The following is a 14,665-nucleotide window of genomic DNA, read 5'->3' as shown; positions in this document are numbered from 1 at the left end:
GTGTCCCACAAGGGCCGTTGCTTCTGCATCTCAGCACACCTTAGTGGAGTCAGTACTATGGCTGAGTCCCTTACAGAGAAGACACTTAAGGCTGGGAAAAGGGTTGTCATTTCCCAGGTCACAGATGACTGTGTTTGCTTGTTTGTTTGTCTCAGAGGCAGAGAGGCAAAGAGAATGAAAGAGACCTTAGCACCAAAGTTTCCTTCAATGTGGTGGGGACTAAACTCAAACCTGGATGGCACATATGGCAAAGCAGTGCAATGTCTCCTGCTGGTTGGTTTTGCCTGCCCTTCACAGATGGCTGTGAACTTAAACTTGAACCTTGGCCTTGAACGTGGTCAAAAGCTCCAGCCCCTTCTAGAGTAACACAAACTCCTTGGTTTTGAGCGTCTTCTCTTTGCCTGCCAGCCCCTGGGCTAAGCCCTTCACTTCACACCTCAACATGGAAAACCCCAATCCCTGTTCAAGGTCACACAAAGCAGCCAGAGTAGGACAAAGCTGGGATTCCCTTGCAATACAGAGCCTACAGGCCCTTCTGGGGAAATACTGATGGGTATTGGGTATGGTTTTCCATCTTGGGGTGGAGAGGAGGAGGGGAGGGTTAGATATGCCCCCCCAACTCTGGCCTTGTCCTCCCGGCCCCCACCTGGCATGCCAACCCACACTCCCCAAGAAAGGTCAGGCCTCATGCAGCACATTCCCGCAAACAATGAGTCCAGTCACATTCCACCCCTGCCCACCCACCACCCTCAGAGGCACAATGGCCCTTCAATGCCCACCATTAACCGGGACAGAGGCCACAGGGACCCCCCTCAACTCTACAGCTGCTCTCACTGAACAAGACAGCCCCCCTCAGTGCATAAGGCTCCTCTGGGCCTCCACGGGGTGCTGGTCTCTGTGCCCTCCTCTGATGGGGGGGCAGACCTATCTAAGCAGCTCCCGCATCCTCACATTCCTAGAATAACCATGTGCTAGCTCTCAGATGCCTTGAAGCCCCCTGCCCCCCAATGTGGTAACAGCCTGGGGGGGGGGGGAATGGAAACCCAGGTGTCTATCAGGGAAATGGTATAGCCGGGAGAGCTCAGGCCTTGTGTGAATGAGGTCCTGAGTTTAATCCCCAGCATCGCATATGCCAGAGTGCTGCTCCGGTTCTCCCTCCTTAATAAATAGATATTGAAAAAGGAAAGGGGGAGTCGGGCAGTAGCACAGCGGGTTAAGTGCACGTGGCACAAAGCACAAGGACCACATAAGGATTCCAGTTCGAGCCCCCGGCTCCCCACATGCAAGGGAGTCGCTTCACAGGTGGTAAAGCAGGTCTGCAGGTGTCTTTCTCTCCCCCTCTCTGTCTTCCCCTCTTCTCTCCATTTCTCTCTGTTCTATCCAACAATGATGACATTAATAACAATAATAAAACAACAAGGGCAACCAAAAGGGAGTAAATAAATATTTTTTAAAAAAGAAAGAAAAGGGGCCATGAAGGGCGGGGGTAACAGCATAATGGTTATGCAAACATATTCTCATGCCTGAGGCTCCTAAGTCCCAGGTTCAATCCCCCGCACCACCATAAGCCAGAGCTGAGCAGTGCTCTGGTGTTTCTGTGTGTGTGTGTGTGTGTGTGTGTGTGTCTGCAGCTCTCTCAAAAATAAAAAATTAATAAAAAAATAAAAGAAAAGGGGCCATGGAGAGAGTTCAGCCCCTGAGAGCACCCATGTACAACAGGCTTGAGGTCCCAGAAGCCACAGGTTCAGTCCCCAGCACTACCTCATGCTAGAGGTGAGTTGTGCTCTGGTTCATTGTTTCCCTCTCTCTCTTCTATTAAATAAATAAATGGGAAGTGATTTGCCCGGGGCCCACACAGTAGGAGATGGCACCCTTGGCTCCCCCCTTAGCACTGCACCTTAGCCGGCACTGGTGGCTCCAAGCCCTGAACACTGGAGGAAGCACCAGCTGTTCTGCTGTCCCAACTGGAGCTGACAGAGGAGAGGGGCCACTTCCATAGGAAGCCTGTTGATGACCCCACCCCATCCCCCGTGGGCCCGAGGGTCCCTGTAGCAGCCCCAGGTCTGCACAGTTTCCTGCTGGCAGGTAAGTAACTGTGAAGAGGCAGCCCGTCTGGGGCAGGCATGAACAGGTGCCTGCAAAGCTGTTTCTACATTGCAGACACAGCACAGCACTCTGAGCTGGGGTATGTGGGAGGTGCTGAGGACAGAGGTGAGGGTCCCCTAGATCGAAAGCTCCTGGTCTGGTCCAGACGAAGAGGGTCACACCCAGAGGCTGGCACAGGAAGCTGGGGAGGGGTGCGGGGTGGGCAAGAGAGTGCCCTCCTTCCTCCTGCCTGCCAGGGACAGTGCCCGGCCCAAGTTATATTTAGCCTAACTGTGCCCTTCCTGAGCCACGTACCCAGCTCCTTGGGTGGGGTGGGGGGGCAGCTTCGGAAGGAAGCCCACCCCACCATGCCCCAGTCACACTCTGTTCCTAGTTCTGCCCCCCACCACCCCCACCAACAGAAGGAAAGACCTAATGGGGTCCCCCCCACCATCCTGTACATCATGGCTCAACAAAACCCTCTAGATGCCAAAAGCCTATTTTCTTGTGTGGTTACTGTGGTCCCATCCTGGTGCTGAATTCCTGAGCTCCTAGGATGTTCAGAGATGCTGTGGTTTTGTGGGCAACTACTATGTGCAAAGCCCCATCCCTGCCTGGGCTCACTAGGGCCATAACACCTACCAGTGGGAGCTACAGGGGCCCATTTCAGATGTCACCCCTGGGGACCAAGTCAGCCAGTGGGAAAGAACAAGATCTGCACATGCGAGGCTCTGGGTTTTATCCCTGGCACCACATATGCCGGAGCAGTGGTCTGGCCTGATGGCCCATCTGTCTACCTGTCATCAGATAAAGAAATAAATAAACCTTAAAGAAGAAAAAAGATATCACACACGCCCTCCTGTGACTGGGGTTGGGGTGAGGCATTGTTCTTCTGACCTCAAATTCTTTAGGCTAGCCTGGGGTGTTGAGGGAACTCCAGAGACTCCCCCCTCTACATCCCCACGGCAACCGTCTAATCTGGAAATTCTCCCCACCTTGAGCTTCAGTTTCCCCAGACACCAGCAATCTGGTGCCTCCTCCCCCCCTCCAGCAATGGCTGAGAGAAGTTGCCCAGGCTTATCCTAGCCCCTGAATTATCTGATTTCATCTAGTTATACGGGGGGGGGGGGGGGGGTGTAGTAGGACCTGAGACCTTAGGCTGCCTCAGTTGGACTTTGTTCCAGTACAAAACCTGGGCAAAGCATTTTACCTCTCTGGGCCTCTATTTTTCCATCTGTACAATGGAGCCAGCCAGTGAAGCTGGGGGTGAGGGGTGATGAGGTAGACAAACTATCCCACAAACACAGTCAGAGCTCAGGTCATGTAAACTAGGCTTGGGAGGCGAGGGGTACTACGTACCCAGTCTTTTAATTTAAATTTATTCATTTATTTATTATTGGATAGAGACAGAGAGAAATTGAGAGGAGAGGGAGAGATAGAGAGGGAGAGAGACAGAGAGACACCTGCAGCCCTGCTTCACCAATTGTGAAGATTTCTCCCTGTAGGTGGGGTGTATTCAGCCTTTGCTTTTTAGAGGTCTCTTCTTTCTCCTCTACTAAACAGGGAGCCCAGGCCAGGGGTAAAACCCACCAGCAGGGTGAGAGTCTGCATCCATTACACCACGGGCAGTCCCGTGAGGTGGCCGTCGGATGCCTATTGTCAAGATGGGAAAGCAGAGATACGAAAGGGAACAAGTACTAAATAGTTCAGCCAAGTCCACAGGGCTGGAATGAGTGGAACGCTGGATTCAAATCCAGGATCTGACTCTGAAGTCCATGCCTTTACCTCTTTCCACCACGCTGCCTCCTGCACCCTGGGGACCCTCCCAGCACCTCCCAGGACTAGGGTTCCCTTCCCAAGTCTCCACAGCCAGGCCAGGGGAAGAACGGCCAGCTGTTGGCTTACCGCTCGGAGCTCCTGGCCCTCTGCAATGCCCCTGCCCCAGGCTGGGGAGAAAAAAGGACCAGGGAGGGGAAGAGGGGGAGACCCCAGCCATTGGCTGCCAGAGAATGACGTCACTGAGAGGGAGGCGTGGGGAGGGGGGGGATAAACATCCCCTCTCTGGCCATAGCCCGCTTGCAGCCACTACTCCCCGGCCTGGGCGGGGCTCTCCATCTCTGCCCTGAGCCCCAACAATGTGCACACTTCCTCTCCCCATTAGTGTGGGTTCGAATCCCAACTTGGCTATTTCCTGCTTGTGTGATTTTTTTCAGTTAGTCTCTGTGCCTTTTTGGGCCTGTGTTTTCTTATTCTCTAAAGCAGACAGACAACCCACCTTCTAAGGTCATTGTGATAATGAAAGGAGTTAAAAGAGGCTACAAACATCTCTGGGGCATAGCTCATTTGTGAGGACTCTGCGTTCCATCTCTGGCACCACATACAAAAAATAATAGTAATAAGTGCAGTCCTGGAAGCTGGTGCAGTGGGTTAAGCACTAAATCCTCAAACATGAGATCTTGAGATTGATCCGTGGTATAATGTGTGCCAGAGTGATGCTCTGGTTCTTTTTCTCCTCTCTCATAAATAAATGAATGAGTATTATATATAAATACTAAAAGTATAAAAACTGTATATATGGGAGTCGGACGGTAGCGCAGCGGTTTAAGCGCATGTGGAGCAAAGCTCAAAGATCTGCGTATGGATCCTGGTTCGAGCCCCCTGTAGATGGCTCCCCATCTACAGGGGAGTCGCTTCACAGGCGGTGAAGCAGGTCTGCAGGTGTCTATCTTTCTCTCCCCCCTCTGTCTTTCCCTCTTCTCTCCATTTCTCTCTGTTCTATCTAACAACATCAGTAACAACAACAATAATAACTACAACAACAATAAAAGGGGCAACAAAAGGGAAAATAAATAATTTAAAAACTGTATATATAAAAAAAAGTATAAAGGCTAGGTAGGGGGCAGACAGATAATGGTCACACAAAGAAAGTTTCCTGCCTGAGGTTCCAAAATCCCAGCTTCAACTCCCTGTATCACCATAAACCAGAAGTGAGCAGGACTCTGGTAAAAAAAAAAAAAAAAAAAAAAAAAAGTACAGGCTGGGGCTATAGTATCAAGGTCATACCAGAGGCTTTCATGCCTGAGACCTCAGAGGCTACAGGTTCGATCCCCAGTACCACCATAAGCCAGAACTAAGCAGTGCTCTGTGTATGTCTTTCTCATTAAAGTAAATAAATAAACTCTAAAATAGATTTTAAAATTCTTTTTTTTTCTTAAGTGTCTGGTAGAGTGAGTGCTACTTATCAATATTTTATATTATTTTTCACACTAGTCAAGTGGCCTCTTACCCTTGTCAGTAGCCTGTAGACATGATTTGAAATGGGCCACTGAGGACCCCCACTGCTCTGTCTATAGAGTTGCCATTGAGGGGGTGGAGGGCACCTATCATTTGCTGAGTGCTGTGCCAGCTTTACTCCTGCAATTGGGGTTTGAGGTTATGTCCTGATTTCAGTCAGCCAGCCTGGAGGCCCTGGAGCTGAGGTCCAATGCCCAGTCCTGCTGGCCCTCAGAGACCCCAAAGTCTCTTCCGTCCCATTTCTTTAACAAGACAAGGAGGCTGGGGGAAATAGCATAATGGTGATGAAAAAAACTTTCATGTCAGGCAGTGGTTATGCAAAGAGACTCTCATGCCTGAGGCTCCAAAGTCTCAGGTTCAATCCCCCTCACCAACGTAAGCCACAGCTGAGTGGTGATCTGGTCTCTCTACATATCTTCCTCTCTCTCTCTCTCCCTCTCTCTCTTTCCCTCTCTCTCTTACTAAAGTAAAATACTTAAAAAGAAAAAGACAAAGCAAATGACACCCAAGGTCACTATGGTGTTGGCCACCCTAGTTGAACCTCAGACCTGCCCAGTTCCCAAACCAAGACCACCGGCCTCCCCCTTCCCTCTGGATCCCAGCCTACCCTGACTCACCAGACCCCGGGGGGTGGCACAGGAAGCACAAATACCCCCACATCCCCCTGGCACCCATTCGGCCACAGCCTCGGGTGCTCGCAGCTGTCTGAGCTCAGGACCAGGGCCGAGGCTAGGATGAGGCTGGGGATTACCCCTGATGCCCATGTCAGCAGCTTCTGCCCCATTGTTCAGCCAGGCACAGTCACTAACCCGTACCTCAGGGGGCACCCTGACTTCTCGTACCAACTCAGCTGGTCCTCCCCAGCCTGAACCCCAACACCAAGCAGGCTCAGGCCTGCTTCCTGGGGCAGAGAGGACCAGCAATGACTTGGCAGGTTCCCAGGATGCTAGGGGCCTCCCTGCTTCCTTCCCAAATGCCCCCAGCCCACTCTCAGCAGCCACAGGGGAAGTCAGGAATGTGCTGAGCTCTAGGAAATGCCTTTCAGTGCTGGCAGCCACTAAGGCTGGTGCCGGTGAGGTTCCAGCCCAAACCCTCATCAGAGAGCAGTGCAGGAACTGTTAGAGCAGGGCTGCTAGGAGGCCCGAGGGGACCCTCTTTCTCCCATTCTCCCTCACTCAAGGATTCCTTCAAACATCCATCCATCCATATATTTATTCAACAAGCATCCACACATCCTTGTTGGGTAGCAGGTCCTTTGCTGGACATGGGAGATACCTGAAGACCTGAGTTCTCCCTGGAAGCTAGGGAGCTCATCCTGGAAGGCTGAGGAGGAGGGAGGCAGCCAGAGCGCCTGACAGGAGGCTCCAGGAGGGGATATAAAAACAGGCGCGGGGGGGGGGGGGGGGGGGGTAGATAGCATAATGGTTATGCCTGAGGCTCAGGAATCCCTGGTTAAAAAATCCCCTGTATCACCACAAGCCAGAGCTGAGCAGTGCTTTGGTAAAAAAAGAAAAAAAAAAAGGCAGAGAGTCAGGCGGTAGCGCAGTGGGTTAAGTGCACGTGGCGCAAAGCACAAGGACTGGCATAAGGATCCCGGTTCGAGCCCCCAGCTCCCCACCTGCAGGGGGGTCACTTCACAAGTGGTGAAGCAGGTCTGCAGGTGTCTGTCTTTCTCTCCCCCTCTCTGTCTTCCCCTCCTCTCTCCATTTCTCTCTGTCCTATCCAACAATGACTACAACAATAAAATAAGGGCAACAAAAGGGAATAAATAAATATTTAAAAAATAAATAAAACAACAAGGGCAACAAAAGGGAATAAATACATAAATATTAAAAACAAAAACAAAAAGCAGGCAGAGCCCCCTCAGAGGTGAGAAAGGAGGACACTCTTTGTCCAAAGTTAGCAAACTGTTGGTGAGCTGGTCAATGCCCTGTGCTGGGGTCACAGTGTGGTCGAAGTGGCCTAGGACTGCTTTCACAGAGTGCACAGTCCAGCACTGGGACAGACACAGAATGGTCAGGGCAGTAATGGGGAGTGATAGAGAATTTACAGCCCTGATGAGGAAGACAGGACACATGGCAGCCCCAAATAGGAAGGCTTCCTGGAGGATGGGGCATGTGAGCTGACCTGAATGACCCATAAGAACTACATTAAGGGGGAGTCGGGCAGTAGCGCAGAGGGTTAAGCACAGGTGGCGCAAAGTGCAAGGACTGGAGTAAAGATTCTGGTTCAAGCCCCAAGCTCCCCATCTGCATGGTAGTCGCTTCACAGGCGGTGAAGCAGGTCTGCAAGTGTCTATCTTTCTCTCCCCCTCTCTGTCTTCCCCTCCTCTCTCCATTTCTCTCTGTCTTATCCAACAACAATGATAAACAATAAGGGAAACAAAAGGGAATAAATACATAAATATTAAAAAAAATAGAAAGAAGAAAGAAAATCTTTAAAAAATAAATAAATAAGGGGCCAAGTGGTAGTATAGCAGATTAAGCGTACTTGGCACAAAGCACAAGGACCAGAGTAAGCCCCAAGCTCCCCCCCACCCCATAGGAGGGTCACTTCACAAGTGGTGAAGCAAGTCTGCAGGTGTCTATCTTTCTCTCCTCCTCTCTGTCTTCCCCTCCTCTCTTGATTTCTCTCTGCCCTATCCAACAACAACAACAACAGCAATAACAACAACAACGATAAATGACAAAGTCAAAAAAAGGGAAAAAATAGGCTCCAGTAGCAGTGGACTTGTAGTGCAGGCACCAATCCCCAGTGATAACCCTGGAGGCAAAAATAAATAAAGTATTAAAAATTAGATTAGGGAATCTGAGTAGTGATGCACCCAGTAGAATAGCACATTACTGCATGCTAGGACTTGGGTTCTCATGTCCCTGGTCTTCACCTACAGGGGAGAAAATTCACAAGTGGTGGAGCAGTGCTACAAATGTCTCTTTCTCTCTCCTCCACTCTCTCTTTTCACTTCTCTCTCTCTCCCCTATCAAAGGAAAAGAAAAAATATGGTCACCTGGAGCAGTGGAGTCACTGTGCAGGTACTGAACCCCAGCAATAATCCTGGTGGCAACAAACTAGGAAGAAAAAGAAAGAAGAAAAAGAGAGAGAGAGAGAGAGAAAACTAGACTAGGGTCTCACACAATAGTTTCTTTGGATAGTACCCTGCTCTGCCCTGTGTGTGACTAAGTTTTGAGCCTGGCCTCTACTGTGTTGAAGGAAGCTTCAGGGCTGTGATCTCTTTCACCCTCTCTCTCTGCTTCTCTGTCTTTCTGCTCATATCTCAAAAAGTCAGCCCAGAGGAATGAAACCCCAGAGATGACCAATATATAAGCAAAAGGGAAAAAAAAAGCCAGAATACTAGGCCTGTGAGTTGGCACCATGAATGGATTGTTGGATCCTGATGCATGAGGTCCTGAGTTCAATACCTGGCAAGTACCAGAGTGATGCTCTGGCTCTATCTATCTCTGAATGAGTAAATGAATGAATAGACATACAAGTTAATAAATAAAGTAGATTACAGGAAAGGGGAATGGTTCAGGAGGTGGCACAGTGGATAAAGCATTGGACTCTCAACCATGAGATACCAAGTTCATTCCCTGGCAGCACATGCACTAGAGTAATTTCTGGTTCTTTATCTTTTTAACGAATGAATAAATAAATAATAATAAAAGAAAACAAAAGAGTGGAGGGTAGATAGCATAATGGTTATGCAAACAAACTCTCATGCCTGAGGTTCCAAAGTTCCAGGTTAAATCCCCCACATCACCATAAGCCAGAGCTGAACTGTGCTCTGGTTGGAAAAAAAAAAAGAAAGAAAAGGAAAGAAAAGGGAAGGGTAATGGTTTTTTAGGCAGAAGGAGAGTTTGTTCCAAGGACCTAGATTCAGAGAGAGAACTCAGCACATCATTTCTGGGAGCCACAGAATATATCCTTGTTCACTGCATGTATCCCCAGGGTCAAACACAGGCTCCTTCCTCAAACTCCCTTCTCACAGACTCATTTAATTCACCAGATTCATGGGCACCACGTTGGTGCCACCCCCAGGCTGGGTGCTATGGAGAACACAGTAACCACCTTCACCAGAGTTCTCAGTGGAGGGTAGGAGCGAGGGCAGACATTAAAGAAGTGATCAAGGGGCCAGGGGATTATGCACCTGGTTGAGCACACACATTACATGTGCAAGGATCCGGGTTCCAAGCCCTGACTTCCCACCTGCAGGGGAAAAGCTTCATAAGTGGTGAAGTAGGGATGCACGTGCCTTTTTTTTTCCTCTAGGGTTATTGTTTGGGGCTCAGTGCTGGCAATGAATCAATCCACTGCTCCTAGCACCCATTTTTTCCATTTCTTATTGGGTAGGACAGAGAGAAATTGAGAGTGGAGGGGGAGATGACAGATAGATAGATAGATAGATAGATAGATAGATAGATAGATAGATTGATAGATTGAGACACCTGCAGACCTGCTTCACTTCTAGTGAAGCTTCCCCCCCTGTAGGTGGGGAGTCGGGGGCTGGAACCTGAATCCTTGCACGTGTTCTTGTGTTTAATACTATGTGTGCTTAACCAAATGCACCCCCACCTGGCCCCCTGACTCTTTTCACCTCTATGAAAGAAGTTGAAAAACAAGATCAGAAGAGAAAACACAAGTAGAACCTGAACTGGAATTGGCGCATTGTACCAAAGTAAAAGACTTTGGGGGGGGGGGAAGGGGTGCGGGGGGAGGGAGAAGAATACAGGTCCAAGAAGGATGACAGAGGACCTAGTGCGGGTTGTATTGTTTTTTGTTTTTTTGGGGGGTTGTATTGTTATATGGAAAACTGAAAATTGTTATGCATTTACCAATTATTGTATTTACTGTCAAATGTAAAACATTAATTCCCCAATAAAGAAATTCAAAAAAATGAAATAAAAAAAACAAGGGCAACAAAAAGGGAAAATAAATAAATATTAAAAATAAATAAATAAAAGTAAAAAAATAAATAAATAAAAGCAAACCATCAGGAGTCAGTTGGTAGCACAGTGGGTTAGGCGCACATGGTGCGAAGCTCAAGGACCAGCATAAGGATCCTGTTTTGAGCCCCAGGCTCCCCACCTACAGGTGAGGGATTATTTCACAAGCGGTGAAGCAGGTCTGCAGGTGTCTGTCTTTCTCTTCTCCTCTCTGTCTCCCCTCCTCTCTTGATTTCTCTCTGTCCTACCCAACAACAATGACAACAACAACAATAATAATAATTTTAAAAAAGGGGGAAAAAATGGCCTCCAGGAGCAGTGGATACATGGTGCTGGCACAGAGCCCCAGCAATAACCCTGAAGGCAAAACAAAGCTCCCCAGTTCTGCCTTTGTCTTTTCTGCAGGTACTCAGTGTCCCCTTTCTCTCTTTTTTTGCCTCCAGGGTTATCACCGGGGCTCTGTGCCAGCACCATGTATCCACTGCTCCTGGCAGCCATTTTTCTTTTCTTTTTATTGGATAGGACAGAGAGAGGGGAGGGGAAGATAGAGAGGGGGAGAAAAAGATAAATGCCTGCAGATCTGCTTTACTGCTTGTGAAGCAACCCCCCTGCAGAGGTGGGGAGCTGGAAGCTCGAACCTCGATCCTCAAGTGGGTCCTTGCACTTTGTGCTACATGTGCTTAGCCAGGTGCACCACTGCCTGACCCCCCTCACGCCTTTGTCAAGATGCTGCTGACCATATAACTTTCAGCTTTTCTGCACTCTCTCTTCCATCATTTTCTCAAAGAGGCTTTTCCTCATACTGTTACTTTGACCTGAAACCCACACTGCGGAGACAGTATAATGGTAATGCAAACAGACTCTTATGCCTGAGGATCCAAGGTCCCAGGTTCAATACCCTGCACCACCATAAGCCAGAGCTGAGCAGTGCTCTGCTGAAAAAATAAGGGGCGGGGAGGAGAAAGAAAGAAAAGTAGAGGAGGAAGAGGGGAAAGCAAACAAATACCCTTGCTTTCTCTCAGTCTCAGTGTGCCAGTATTCAGCCTGTCTGGCCTAATAGCAGATGAGATGTCAGCTGTAAGCTTTGTGCATTTGCCTTTCAGCAGGTTACTGGAGGACTTTCCTACTTTGCTAGATTTTGCTAATTTGCTCTTTGTACTCCATTATGTCTCTGTCCTCTTGGCCTCTATTCTCATTCCTTGTCTGTTTCTTTCCATGTCTCTGTGTGCATCTCTCTCCCTTCAAGGGGTGTGGCCAGGGGAAGCTGAGCTAAGGGGGTGGCACCAGCATCCTGGTTCCGGCCAAGGCCCCCTTAGTAAACACAGGACATCCTGCGGGGCTATGGAAGGAGGCAGAAGACTCTCCTGGGGACCACCCTCCCCCCAGCCCATCTGATGAGCAGGAGCCTGGTCCCACCCAGTGCAGCCCAGAGAAGATGGTATCTCCAGCTGCCTCCACCCTGCCCAGTAAACATGGGTCTCAAGGACCTGATAATTACTTGGGGGAGAGGGTCTGGGGAGATGGAACTTGGTCCCAGGTGCAATCCCTGGCACTACCATAAGCCAGAACTCAGTAGGAGAGAAAGAGAGGATGAGTTTAGGGGCCGGGTGGTGGCGCACCTGGTTAAGCACACGTATTACAATGCGCAAGGACCTGGGTTCCAGGGGTCCCCACCTGAAGGGGGAAAGCTTTGCAAGTGGTGAAGCAGTGCTGCAGGTGTCTCTCTGTCTCTCTCCCTCTCTATCACACCCTTCCTTCTTGATTTCTGGCTGTCTCTATCCAATAAATAAAGATTAAAAAATTAAAAAAAAAAAAGAAAGGATAGGGAGTCGGGCTGTAGCGCAGCGGGTTAAGCGCAGGTGGCGCAAAACACAAGGACCGGCATAAGGATCCCGGCCCCGGCTCCCCACCTGCTGGGGAGTCGCTTCACAGGCGGTGAAGCAGGTCTGCAGGTGTCTATCTTTCTCTCCTCCTCTCTGTCTTCCCCTCCTCTCCCCGTTTCTCTCTGTCCTATCCAACAACGACAACAACAATAATAACTACAACAATAAAACAACAAGGGCAACAAAAGGGAATAAATAAATAAAATAAATATTTAAAAAAAAAAGGATGAGTTTGATAGGACAGAGAGAAATTGAGAGAGAAGGGGGAGATAGAGAAGGAGCAGGAAAGAGGACCAGGTAGGGGTGCACTGGGTTAAGCATATATAGCGCTAAGTGTAAGGACCTGCAGAAGGATCCAGGTTTGAGCCCCCTGGCTCCCCACCTGCAGTGGGGGAGGGGGGCTTCACAAGCCGTGAAGCAGATCTGCAGGTGTCTATCTTTCTCTCTCCTCTTTCAATTTCTCTGTCCTATTTAATAAAAAATGGAAAAAATTGGCCTCCAGGAGCAGTGGATTTGTAATGCTGGCACGAAGCCTCAGCAATAAAAAGGGAAGGAGTGGGGCCAGGTGGTGACGCACCTGGTTAAGCGCACACATTAAAAAGGGAAGGAGTGAGGAGCCAGGTGGTGGCATACCTGCTTAAGCACTCATTTTAATTTTTTTAAATATTTATTTATTTTTAATTCCCTTTTGCTGCCCTTATTTTATTGTTGTAGTTACTATTGTTGTTGTTATTGATGTCGTCATTGTTGGATAGGACAGAGAGAAATGGAGAGAGAAGGAGAAGACAGAGAGGGGGAGAGAAAGACACACACCTGCAGACCTGCTTCACTGCCTGTGAAGCGACTCCCTTGCAGGTGGGGAGCTGGGGGCTCGAACGGGATTCCTACGCCGGTCCTTGTGCTTTGCGCCATGTGCGCTTAACCCTCTGCACTACCACCCGACTCCCCATTTTAATTTTTTTTATCATTTTTATTTTTATTGGATAGAGACAGCCAGAAATTGAGAGGAATCGAGGGAGAAAGAGACACCTGCAGCCCTGCTTCACCACTTGTGAAGCTTTCCCTCTGTAGGTGGGGACCAGGGGCTCAAACCTGGACCCTTGCACATTGTAACATGTGTGCTCAACCAGATGCGCCACCACCCAGCCCCTAAATATTATCTTTTATTTTTTAATTTTATTATTATTATTTTTACCAGAGCACTGCTTAACTCTGGCTTATGGTGGTGTGAGGAACTGAACCTGGGACCTAAAAGCCTGAGGCTAGAGAGTCTATTTGCATAACCATTATGCTGTCCCCTCCACCACCTGCAGAAAGAACTAAGTTTGAGCCCCTGGTCTCCACCTGCAAGGGGACAGATTTACGAGCCATGAAGCAGAGCTGCAGGTGTCTCTCTTCCTCTCTACCTCCTCCATCAATTTCTCTCCATCTCTATCCAATAAATAAATAAATAAATATATTAAAGAGAGAGAGAAGGAGCGAGAAAGAGAGACATCTGCAGCACTGTTTCACCATATGTGTAGCTTCTTACCCTTGGCAGGCATGGAATGGGGGGGCTTGAACCCAGATCCTTGTGCATGGTAACATGTGTTCACTCAACCAGGCACATCACTGCCTGGCCCTGGGCTTTCATTTTTCTTTGTTTGTGATGCTGAGGATCAAGCCCAAAGTTTTATATATGTTAGCCTTGTGCTCTACTGCTAAGCCACTTCCCTGACCTCAGATTCTCCCTGTTCCCAGGGCCAGGCACACAGTAGGTATTCAGATCACTGCTGAATGAAGGGAAAAGGAGGAGGGTAGAAGGAGAAGGAATGATAATCTGGTGTGTTATAGCTGGCACTATCTCCTCAGCCCAAATTATTTCATTTCCTTCTTTCCTCACCTCCTTTCTTTCTTTCTTTTTTTTTTTTTTTTCGGCCACCTGTTTCTTTTGTTTTTGATAGAGAAGTTGAGAGGAGAGAGGAAGAGAGACACCTGCAGCACTGCCTCACTGCTCTTGAAGCTTCCTCCTTTCAAGTCAGGAAGCTGGGACCAGGGGCTTGAACCCGGGATCTTGTGCATGGTAATCAGTGCACTCTACTAGGTGCGCCACTGCCCAGCCCAAAAGAAGGAAGCCAAGCAACAATAGCTGGTCACAGCTCTCTCTGGGAAGTGTGTGTGTGTGTGTGTGTGTGTTGGGGGGAGGGGGACTATGAATATCCATGGGGGCGGGGGGAGCTGGCCAGGATGGGGGGTGTCGTGATGGGAATACACAGAGGCTCTGTGAAAAATAGTAGCAACGCCAGGATTGGCAGCCTAGCTAGGAATGGTGTGGGCTTTGGAATCTGCTGGCAGAGGGACCTTGGCCTCCTAGGGTTGAGCCTGAAGGCGGAGGGGCACAGCAGAGGCTGGGAGCCTGCACAGCCACTCCAGGAGAGTGGAGCCAGGGTCCAAGTTTGAGGAACACGGGTGGGATGAAAC

This window comes from Erinaceus europaeus, chromosome 2 (assembly GCF_950295315.1).
Source record: "Erinaceus europaeus chromosome 2, mEriEur2.1, whole genome shotgun sequence".
Classification (NCBI taxonomy): domain Eukaryota; kingdom Metazoa; phylum Chordata; class Mammalia; order Eulipotyphla; family Erinaceidae; genus Erinaceus; species Erinaceus europaeus.
The sequence above is the reverse complement of the archived record's forward strand: the minus strand, read 5'-3'. Positions refer to the sequence as shown.